This window comes from Hipposideros armiger, unplaced genomic scaffold (genome assembly GCF_001890085.2).
Source record: "Hipposideros armiger isolate ML-2016 unplaced genomic scaffold, ASM189008v1 scaffold_19, whole genome shotgun sequence".
NCBI classification, from domain to species: Eukaryota; Metazoa; Chordata; class Mammalia; order Chiroptera; family Hipposideridae; genus Hipposideros; species Hipposideros armiger.
In genome coordinates, this window is record NW_017731369.1 from 4,965,300 (window position 1) to 4,974,794 (window position 9,495).

The following is a 9,495-nucleotide window of genomic DNA, read 5'->3' on the forward strand; positions in this document are numbered from 1 at the left end:
ACATATGAGGGCCAGTGACACTGCCCTCTACACCCAAAAAAAAATCTAAAAAAAAAAAAAAAAAGAAGAGCAGATGCTTAGTAAATAGAAGTTTGCCCTGCCCTACAGATAGGTCAAAAGAAGTTTCTCTGATAATTGCTTATTATGGGCAAGTCCCTTAATTCAAGTTCTTCTAGGTAGTTAAGGGAGGGGCAGAAGTTTCTCTTGAGCCTTCTGCTAAAGTTCCCTTTAGCTCAAAACAATCTACGTACTACAAAGGCACATCTTGGGGTGACTTGTTCTGAACCCACACACTATAAATAAAAAGACAAAAACAAAGAAATTCTGATTTGATGCAGACCAAAGCAGCTCCTACCTTACTCCCTGTTGAATGGGACAATTGGCCGTTGGAAAGAAAGAAAAACAAACAAAAATGGATCTGTATAGCACATCATTGATCAGGGTAAATTCTAAAAGGGTCAAAGATTTAAATGTAAGTGGAAACCACAAAAACTCCAGAAGAAAACATGGGAAGCTTCCTTTATAAGCCTGGAATTGGGAAAGTCTTTCAAACCATGATGAACATCCAGAAGCCCTAACAAAATATAAGTACATTCAAATACTTAAAAAGTCTTCAACAACAACAGAAAAACATATTGCTTCATGCAAAATGTAAAAACAAAAGACAAAGCAGTGAAAAGTATTTGCAACTCAAATCACAAAGAATTAGTCTTCCTGATATATAGAGAAGGCAGCCTAAAAAAAGAAAAGAAAAATGGGCATGAGATATAACCCGATAGACCAAATGGCTCTTAAACATATGAAAAGATGCTCAATCTCAACCCATAAGCAGAGAAATGCAAATTAAGGAAGGATTGAGATGCCTTCTATAAAAAATTAGGTTGGCAAAAATCAAAGTTTGACAAGCCTGCTTTGTTGGTGAGACAAGAAGAGCCAGGCCCTCATCTATTGGGTTGTCGAAAAAGTCATGACACATTTTTGCAACAAAAAACATACAAAAAATACATCATGACTTTTCCGAGAACCCAGTACATAGCATCTGGGAGTGCAAGTTGGCACAGCCCCCTCTGGGAGCCATTTGGAAATATCTAGCAAACTTGCAAACCTATGTGCTTTTGACCCATCAATTTCCCCTAGAAGGTCCGTGATGCCCAGCTGGATACTGAAATCACCAGGATGCCCTGGTCCCTCACTCAGAGATTCTGATATAATTGATCTGAGGTATGGCTTGGGTGTTGGGATTTTTAAAGCTCCCCGCCCCCCTACCTTGCAGGTGATTCTCATGTGCAGCTGAGGCTGACAGCCACTATTATGGATGCACTCATGTGTGTGCAAAATACATCCAATGTTATTCATTGAGGTTTTTTCTAGTAGCAGAAGGTTAGGAAAAACTATGGAGAACTCTGCAAGTGTGTGTGTGTGTGTGTGTGAGAGAGAGAGAGGAGAGAGAGAGAGAGAGAGAGAGAGAGAGAGAGAGAGAGAGAGAGACTTCTCTATGTACTGAAATGGAACGTTCTACAAGATACATCATGAACAAAGAAAAGCAAGATACAGAACAGTGTATTCAGAACAACTTTTGGTATTACTGCCTTTTGGATAAAGTGCAGGAAGGTACAAATAAATATTTGTTTGTTTATATATGCATAAAGACCTCTGGAGGAGCACACAAGAAAAAAAATAACAGTTACACCTATGGGGAGGAATAGGTAGGACGCCGGGCACAAGGGAGAGAGATTTCACCATATACCATTTTATTTTATTTTATTTTATTTTATTTTATTTTTTTGAATCATATGAATGCATTGTCTATTGAGACTATTAAATAACAAATAACCAAAACAAGTGGCTCTCATCCTGAATTTGAATTTGACTCCCAGGTTCACCCTTACTGGATGGAGTAAGACCGTGAAAGCATTCCACCTGTGACCACTGCTCTTCTTCTATTCATGGTAGCTGTCTCCCTCTGCTGGACTGAAAATGTAAAGAGCTGGTTTTAAAGAGAATCCTGAATTTGAGCACCCTGAAGTCAACTTGTCTACCTAAGGTAGAAAAATAAACTGCACAGCAGAAATAAATACGATGTGTAAGTATTTGTTTAAATTGGGATCCACGTAATATCAAAAGCAATCTAATTCAATTCGTGTTTCTTTAGAAGAGAAATCGAATCAAATAATCGATACTATGTGCTAGGCACTGTGTTGAGGACTGGGGGAATGGTATAAATTTATTCATTTCTGGCACTGAGCCTATTACATGTCCAAGGGGCTCACGAACTCACTTGCCTGTAGGGGGCAGGCACGTAATGTTAATGAGCCAAGAAAGCAGACTGTAAGAAAAAACGTTTCTGGAGGAAGTGATCCTCTCTGGTCTGCCCTCCTCTGGGTGTCAGTTTCATCTTGAGAACTGGCATCTAAAGGGGGTGACTGGTTCTCAGCTCCACCCTCACTGCCATGAAGGCATGTCAGCATGAAAGTGTCAAGCCTTTCAATTGCCTAAGAAATGCAAACAATCTGGATCTCTTTTTGAAATCTCTTGAATCTTAAACTTGGGCAATAAAAATGTTACATATAAGTGCTGCCTGACTGCAAATTTGAACTAGATAAATATTCTCCCTGCCCTCCTGAGGCTTGCAGTCTAGTGAGGGATACAAGCAGTTGCTTCAGTGTGGATACTATAACTTGTTAACAACAGAACGCTTAATTCAAATAGACTTAAACAATATTGGAGGACAAGTAGTGGCCCAATGGCTGAAAAGCCCAGAGCTAAGTGGGATTCAGTCATGTTTAGTCAGGGTTTTACCTCTATCTTCTGTATGTTTCTATTTTGCCCTCTTTTGAGCGTCAGTTTCATCTTCAGGCATATTCTGCGCTTCCGGCTTGGCATGCCTTACCCCAAATTCTTCTTGGCTGACTTCGCATTCGGTGCTCAAATGTCACCTCTCAGAGAAGGCTTCCTTAACATCCAATATAAAGTAGTCCCTTCTGTAATCTCCCCTGGTCACTGTCTATCACATAACCTTTTGTTTTCCATAGCACTCATCACTATCTGAAGTCACCTTTTTTATTTATCTCTTTACTTGTATATTGTCTCTCCACTCCTATAAGAATGTCAGGTCCATGAGGGCAGGAACAGTGTCTATCTCACTCACAGTTGTATGGCCATCTCCAAGCACAGCATCAGTTTCCTGACAGATACATAGCTCATTGTTGTTGAATGGATGGATGTAGGGTGAGAGAGAGAGAAGAGTCAAAGAAGGTGATACTTGCATAAGGATAGACATATATATCAATGGAATACAATTGAGAGTGCAGAAATAAACTTACATTTATGGCCAATTGATGTTCGATAAGGGTGCCAAGATAATTCCACAGGAAAAGAATAGTTCCTTCAACAAATGGTGCTGGAACAACTGTAAAGGACGTGCCAAAGAATGAAGTTGGACCCTTACCTCACACCATATACAAAAATTAACTCAAAATGGACCACAGACATAAACATAAAAGCTATTCTTAGAAGAAAACATAGGCATAAATCTTCATAGCCTTAGATTAAGCAATTCTTTCTTAGATATGACACAAAAAACAGAAGTGACAGGAGAAAGAAATAGATAAATTGGACTTCAGCAAAACTGAACATTTTTTTGTTATTTAAAGGGCACCATCAAGAAAATAAAAAGAGGGGCAGCCATTTAGCTCAGGTGGTTAGAGCGCAGGTTCATAACACCAGGGTTGCCTGTTCAATCCCCACATGGGCCAAGAAGCTGCGCCCTCCACAACTAGATTGAAGACAACGACTTAACTTGAAGCTGATGGGTCCTGGAAAAACACACTGTTCCCCAATAAAATTTCTTTTAAAAAAGAAAAGAAAATGACAACACAGAGAATGGGAGAGAAAATACATACAAATCATATATCTGATATGGATCTAGTATCCAGATCAAAAAAACTATTACAATCAACATTAAAAAGACAAGTAACCCAATTAAAAAATAGGCAAAGGATTTGAATACACATGTCTCCAAAGAAGATATACAAATGGCCAATAAGTATGTGAAAAGATGCTCAACAAGACTAGTCATTAGGAAAATTCAAATCAAAACCACAAGGAGATATCACTTCATATCCACTAAGATAGCTAAAATTAAAAATACAGATAATAACAAGTGTGGGTGAAGATGCAGAGAAATTGGAATCCTCATATACTGCTGGTAGGAATGTAAAATGGTGTTTCTGCTTTGGTAAAGAGTTTGGCAGTTCCTCAAAATGCTAAATGTAAAGTTATCATATGACCCAGAAATTTCAGTCTTATAAATATACCCAAGAAAAATGAAACATACATCTACATGAAAACTTGCATGTGAATGTTCATAGCATTATTATTCATAATAACCAAAAGTGAAAAGCTACATGTCCATCAACTGGTGATAGATAAACAAAATGTGGTCTATCCATACAATGCAATATTATATTATTCAACCATAAAAAGGAATGAGGTACTGATTCATTCTACAACATGGATGAACTGGAAAACACCATGCTAAGTGAAAAAAAGCCCGTTGCTAAAGACCACACAGTGCAAGATTCCATTTATATGAAAAGTCCAGATGAGCAAATCCACAGGGACAGAAAACAGATTAGAGGCTGCCGGGGGCTGGAGGGAGGAAGGAATCGGGAGAGACTGAGAATGAGTATGGGGTTTCTTTTGGGGGGGTTGGTGAAAATGTCCTAGAATAAGATAGTGAGAGTGGTTGCACAACTTTGTAAAAATAAGTAAAATCACTGAAGTGTTCACTTAAATAAATGTTTAATGATATTTCAAAAAACAGTACAGGAAGTCTCCTCGGTTTGGGGCCTGAGCATCTGAGTGGGTGGAGGAGACGAGTCCAGTTTGGGACAGGTGGCGTTTGAGCTGCTCGTGGGTCACCAAAGCAGAGATGTCTAGGAGGCTGGCAGGACAGAGACTGGGTCGGAGATGCAGATCTGGAAGCCATGGTCTAAGGGTGGCGATCGGGCCAGGGATGTTTGAGATGGCCCAGGGAGGTGGAAAAAGGAGGCCTATGACAGAGCCCACAGATCACTAGCACACAAGGGAAGAGTAGCCTCCAAGTAGATGGAGTCGGACTTTCCAGAAAGGGAGGAGAAACGATAATGTTAGGAAACAGGGAATGATCCACTTTGCACAAGTTAGGTCCGCCTCTGTAATATTGGCCAGGGGGGAAGAAGGGGCCAGCAAGTGGGGTGGGAGGCATAAGACAATACAGAAATAAATATTTAAATCTGATATTGACCCGGGAAATGGACAATGGACAGAGGCTAATGGGTGTGAGCACCTAAGCTCCCTCATAGATGAGTCCCACCACCAGGCCAGGTGAGCATGTTATATAATATATATGGGTGCATGATAATATATATTATTAGTAATAGTAATTAATGTCACATACATTATATAGTAACTAGATTACGCAGTATTAGTAATAGTAATGTCTTCCTGTGGATTGTGTTCTATGTGCCCAGCATCATGCTAAGTGCTTTACCACTGTTTTCCAGGGAACTGTCACATCAATCCGAGGAGAGATGCCATCACTAACCACCCCCACCCCTGACATCGATGAGGGAACTGAGATGCCCAGAGGTGAAGCCGTCGCCCAAGGTGGCACAGCTAGAACATTGCAGAGATACCATCTGAACCCAGGCAATCTGACCTCAGGGGTCTGAGCCCCCCCACCAACAAGCAGAGTTTGGAGGCCATGACATTGACTCAGCAAAGCTCAGCTACATGTGCGCTGAGACAACTAGAAAAATGGTACTGGCTTTTTAAGACCATCATTTTTTTTTTTCATGGACTCTCTTTCATTCATTGCAAAAAATCTTACAAAATTTTTAAGGTCAGTGCCCTGGTTTCCACATTTTCCTTCAGGCTACAAATTTAAAAAAAAAGAAAGAGAGAGAGAAGGAAAGAAAGAATGAAAGAAACCCCACCTCAGCTGTAATTAGAGATGGGAATAAAACATAACCTGAAACTTGCTGTTCTCAGCAAGGTGGTTGTCATTCTGAAGCAGGTGCCTTACACGGAATGGATATTTATAGAACGTGATATTTATAGAATCGGCGCTGAGCTCACAGGATGGTCAAATCTCTGAAAAGAGGCTCCAAGAAATGTTTGAAAAATGAAGATGCTGAGCCAATGACTGAGGGAGCATAAAATGGAGCTTCTGAATGGTCTATCTCAGGAATCATGAGTTACTCACAGAGAACTCTGCCTTGGTTCTAGAAATCCAGCTGGAAGACCCTGGAAGGGCTAATGTAACCCGGAGTTTAGCTGCCAGTGAATAAGGGCAGTGTGGGTTCAGGTTGCTGAGTCGGGTGGTGTGGTCTGATATTTAAGGATTTGGACAGCAGCTTACCCCAATTCTGGCTCTGCCATACCCTTCCTGACCCTCGTTTTCCTCTTCCATGAAATGGGTACAATGGTGGGAACACACGTGGAAAATGCATCTAAAAGGATATAACAGCAGCTGGTATTTCAAGTGCCAGCCCCTCCTCCCCCCAATCTGTATGCAAGCTTAAACTCCAGTATTGGGAGTAGAATGAACACTGGGCTACAATCCACTGGAAAATGGAAACTATGTAAGTGTATGTATTTAGTCAAGTATATAAACAGGAAGAATTGAATGCAGGGCATTGGCTGCACCAGAGACGGGCAAACTGAGCAGCTGAGCAGGTTGGTGAAGCTCCCAGATATTAGCCAAAGCGCAGAGACTGGTGACCAGCCCTGAGCTGGAGCAACAGAGGAGGGGGGGATACTGGAGTTGGGGGCGAGGGTCACCCAGAGGAAGCTGGAGCATAGAGGAGGTGTGGCTGCCAGAGATACACTCAGAGAGGGGCAGAAACACCCTGGCCTTTTTTTCCCCTCCCACCTTCCAATTTCTCACCCGTGTCTCCCGTTGGCCAGACTCAGCGGGGAGGCACTGACCAGGGAGCCTAAGCAATGTAGCCTGCAGGGCTAGACACCCCCCCCACACACACACACACACTCTACGCCTACCCCACAGCGACTCAGAACAGAGGAGGGCAAGAAGGAGGAAGATCAAATGGCTCCCAAGGAGTGCTAATGTCGAGAGCCAAGAGAAGAAAAAGGAAAAGAAAAAGTCCTACCATGAGCTGGTCAGACCACACTTTGAGAATTTTGTGTTCTGATGTGGGGATAGTGTGTCATGGAGGACCCCCCGCCAATCCAGGGCAGTGCTCAGGACTGGGAGGGGGTGAGAAGCCACAGATGTCATTTATCCTGCAGGAGAGAAACTCCAGGAAGGACAAGAGAACTGCCTCTCCATTTGGGAGGGGCTCTCTCTTGCAGCCCATGATAGTCTCTTATGTGAACCTCCCAAGAGCAGATAAAAACAGTTACAGGAAGACAGAATTGGAGTCAATATAAAGTTCTTTCCTATGGAGATGGAATGGGCGCCTCTGTGAGGTAGTGAGTTCCCTGTCACAGCAAAGGAATCACGAGAGTTAATTCTTGATCTAGTGTCTGCTGCTATTCTGAACTGGTTTCTACTTTTGGCATGTCAGAGAAGTTTCAGTGGCACAGGTTTTGTATTGCCAGCTAACCTTTTCAACTCGCTTTATAAAAACTGTCTTATTTCCCCTGAACAAGCTGTAAATTTCTCACAGACAAGAACGTGTTTGTAGATCTGCCTGACTTCAAGCAAGTACAATATGTGAAAATCTTGGTTCTTGGTTTTACTATAAACTAACCCCCCACACACACCAAAAAAAGTCTACCACAGAAATCCTTTAAACAGCAATTTTCCTTAGAGCATTTAAAATATACATTTGGGTTCATATAAGATTTTTCCTCAGACATTTATTTCATGCTGGAGAAGGGAAACCATTATAGGACCTCAGAGAGTAAGAAATTAATGTGAACAATATGCAAATAAAAAGCCACAATTTTATGCAGTATTTGTTAAAGTAAGCGTCTCTTTGGCTTTAAGTGGCTCATAACAGCAGCATGCAGTGGGTAAAGAAATATTGTTTAAGTTAATTAACAGAGAATACTCCATTTAATTCAATAAATATAATACATTAAAAATTAAATATTAAGGGCCTGCCAAGTGGTTCAGTTGGTTAAGAGTGCAAGCTCCGAACAACAGGGTCTCCAGTTCAATTCACACATGGGCCAGTGAGCCTTTGCCTGAGCTGAGCTGCCACTGAGCTGCCTGTTGGCAGCATGGCTCAGCTGGTGAGAGCACATGCTCTTAACAACAAGGTTGCCGGTTCGATTCCTGGATGGGATGGTGGGCTGCACCCACCTGCAACTAAGATTGAACACTGCACCTTGAGCTGAGCAGCCCGAGAGCTGCCGATGAGCAGCCAGATGGCAACTGGACTTGGTGCTGAGCTAGCTGCGCCCTTCACAACTAAGACTGAAGGACAACAACTTGGCTGTTCCCCTTTCCCAATTCCCCAACACCATTCCCCTCCCCCAATTCCCCAATAAAATCTTTTTTTTTTAATTAAATATTAAATTTAAAAATCAGTTCCAGGGCCAGCCAAGTGGCGCGTTGGTTAACAGCTGGCTTGGCATGCCAGAGGGCCCCGGTTCGGATCCCACATATGAGGGCCAGTGACACTGCCCTCTACAGCTAAGATGCTGAACAACAGCTCAACCTGGAGCTGGGCTGCCGTGAGTCGCTGGCGACGGCGTAGGCTGCAGCCCCTGTGGCAGTGGGTTGCCATGGGCTACCGTATGTAGCCAGCAGCCAGCATGAGCGGCCAGCAGCCGCAGTGAGCGGCCAAGCAGCCGCAGTGAGCGGCCGTCCAGAAGCCGGCGACTGATCTGCCTTGCCCGGGAAGAGCGCAATGATGGTGTCAACTTGGGCCAGTGAAGCAACATCTTCCACAACTAGACTGAAGAACAAAAGGACAGCAACTTGTCTGTTCCTCTTCCCCCAATTCCCCAGCGCTGTTCCCATCCTCCAATTCCCCAATAAAAAAATCTTTTTAAAAGAAATAATAATAAAATAAATAAAAATCAGTTTCATATTTGGATATTTAATAGACAGTGGAAAGGGAAGAAAAAATAGCAGAGAAAAAGAAACTGGAAGAACAAGAAGAAAGGAGGCTACAGAGAGAGAACTTCAGAAAGATGAGGAAGCTTTCTTATCCTATAAAACCAGGACCTTGGTCAATCAGTTAATTGTGAATCTAAGAAGTCAGTTATCACAGGGAGTCACCTTAAATTCATACACACAATATGTCATTTACTTGACCTAAAATATATGCGTGTACAATCTCTCAATGAGCACAAGTGGCTGAAATAGGCCTGGTGTCTTTCCTCTCACATAGACATCTAAAACCTTTCTGCTACAATTTCCCATTTCCTCTTGTTGACAGTGGCTGGAGACCCAAAAGATGCTTTCAAAGTAACCTGTGTGCAGAATCATTCCCTCCACCTGGGGGTCACAAGTCCCTTCCACCAAGTCTTCCCCAC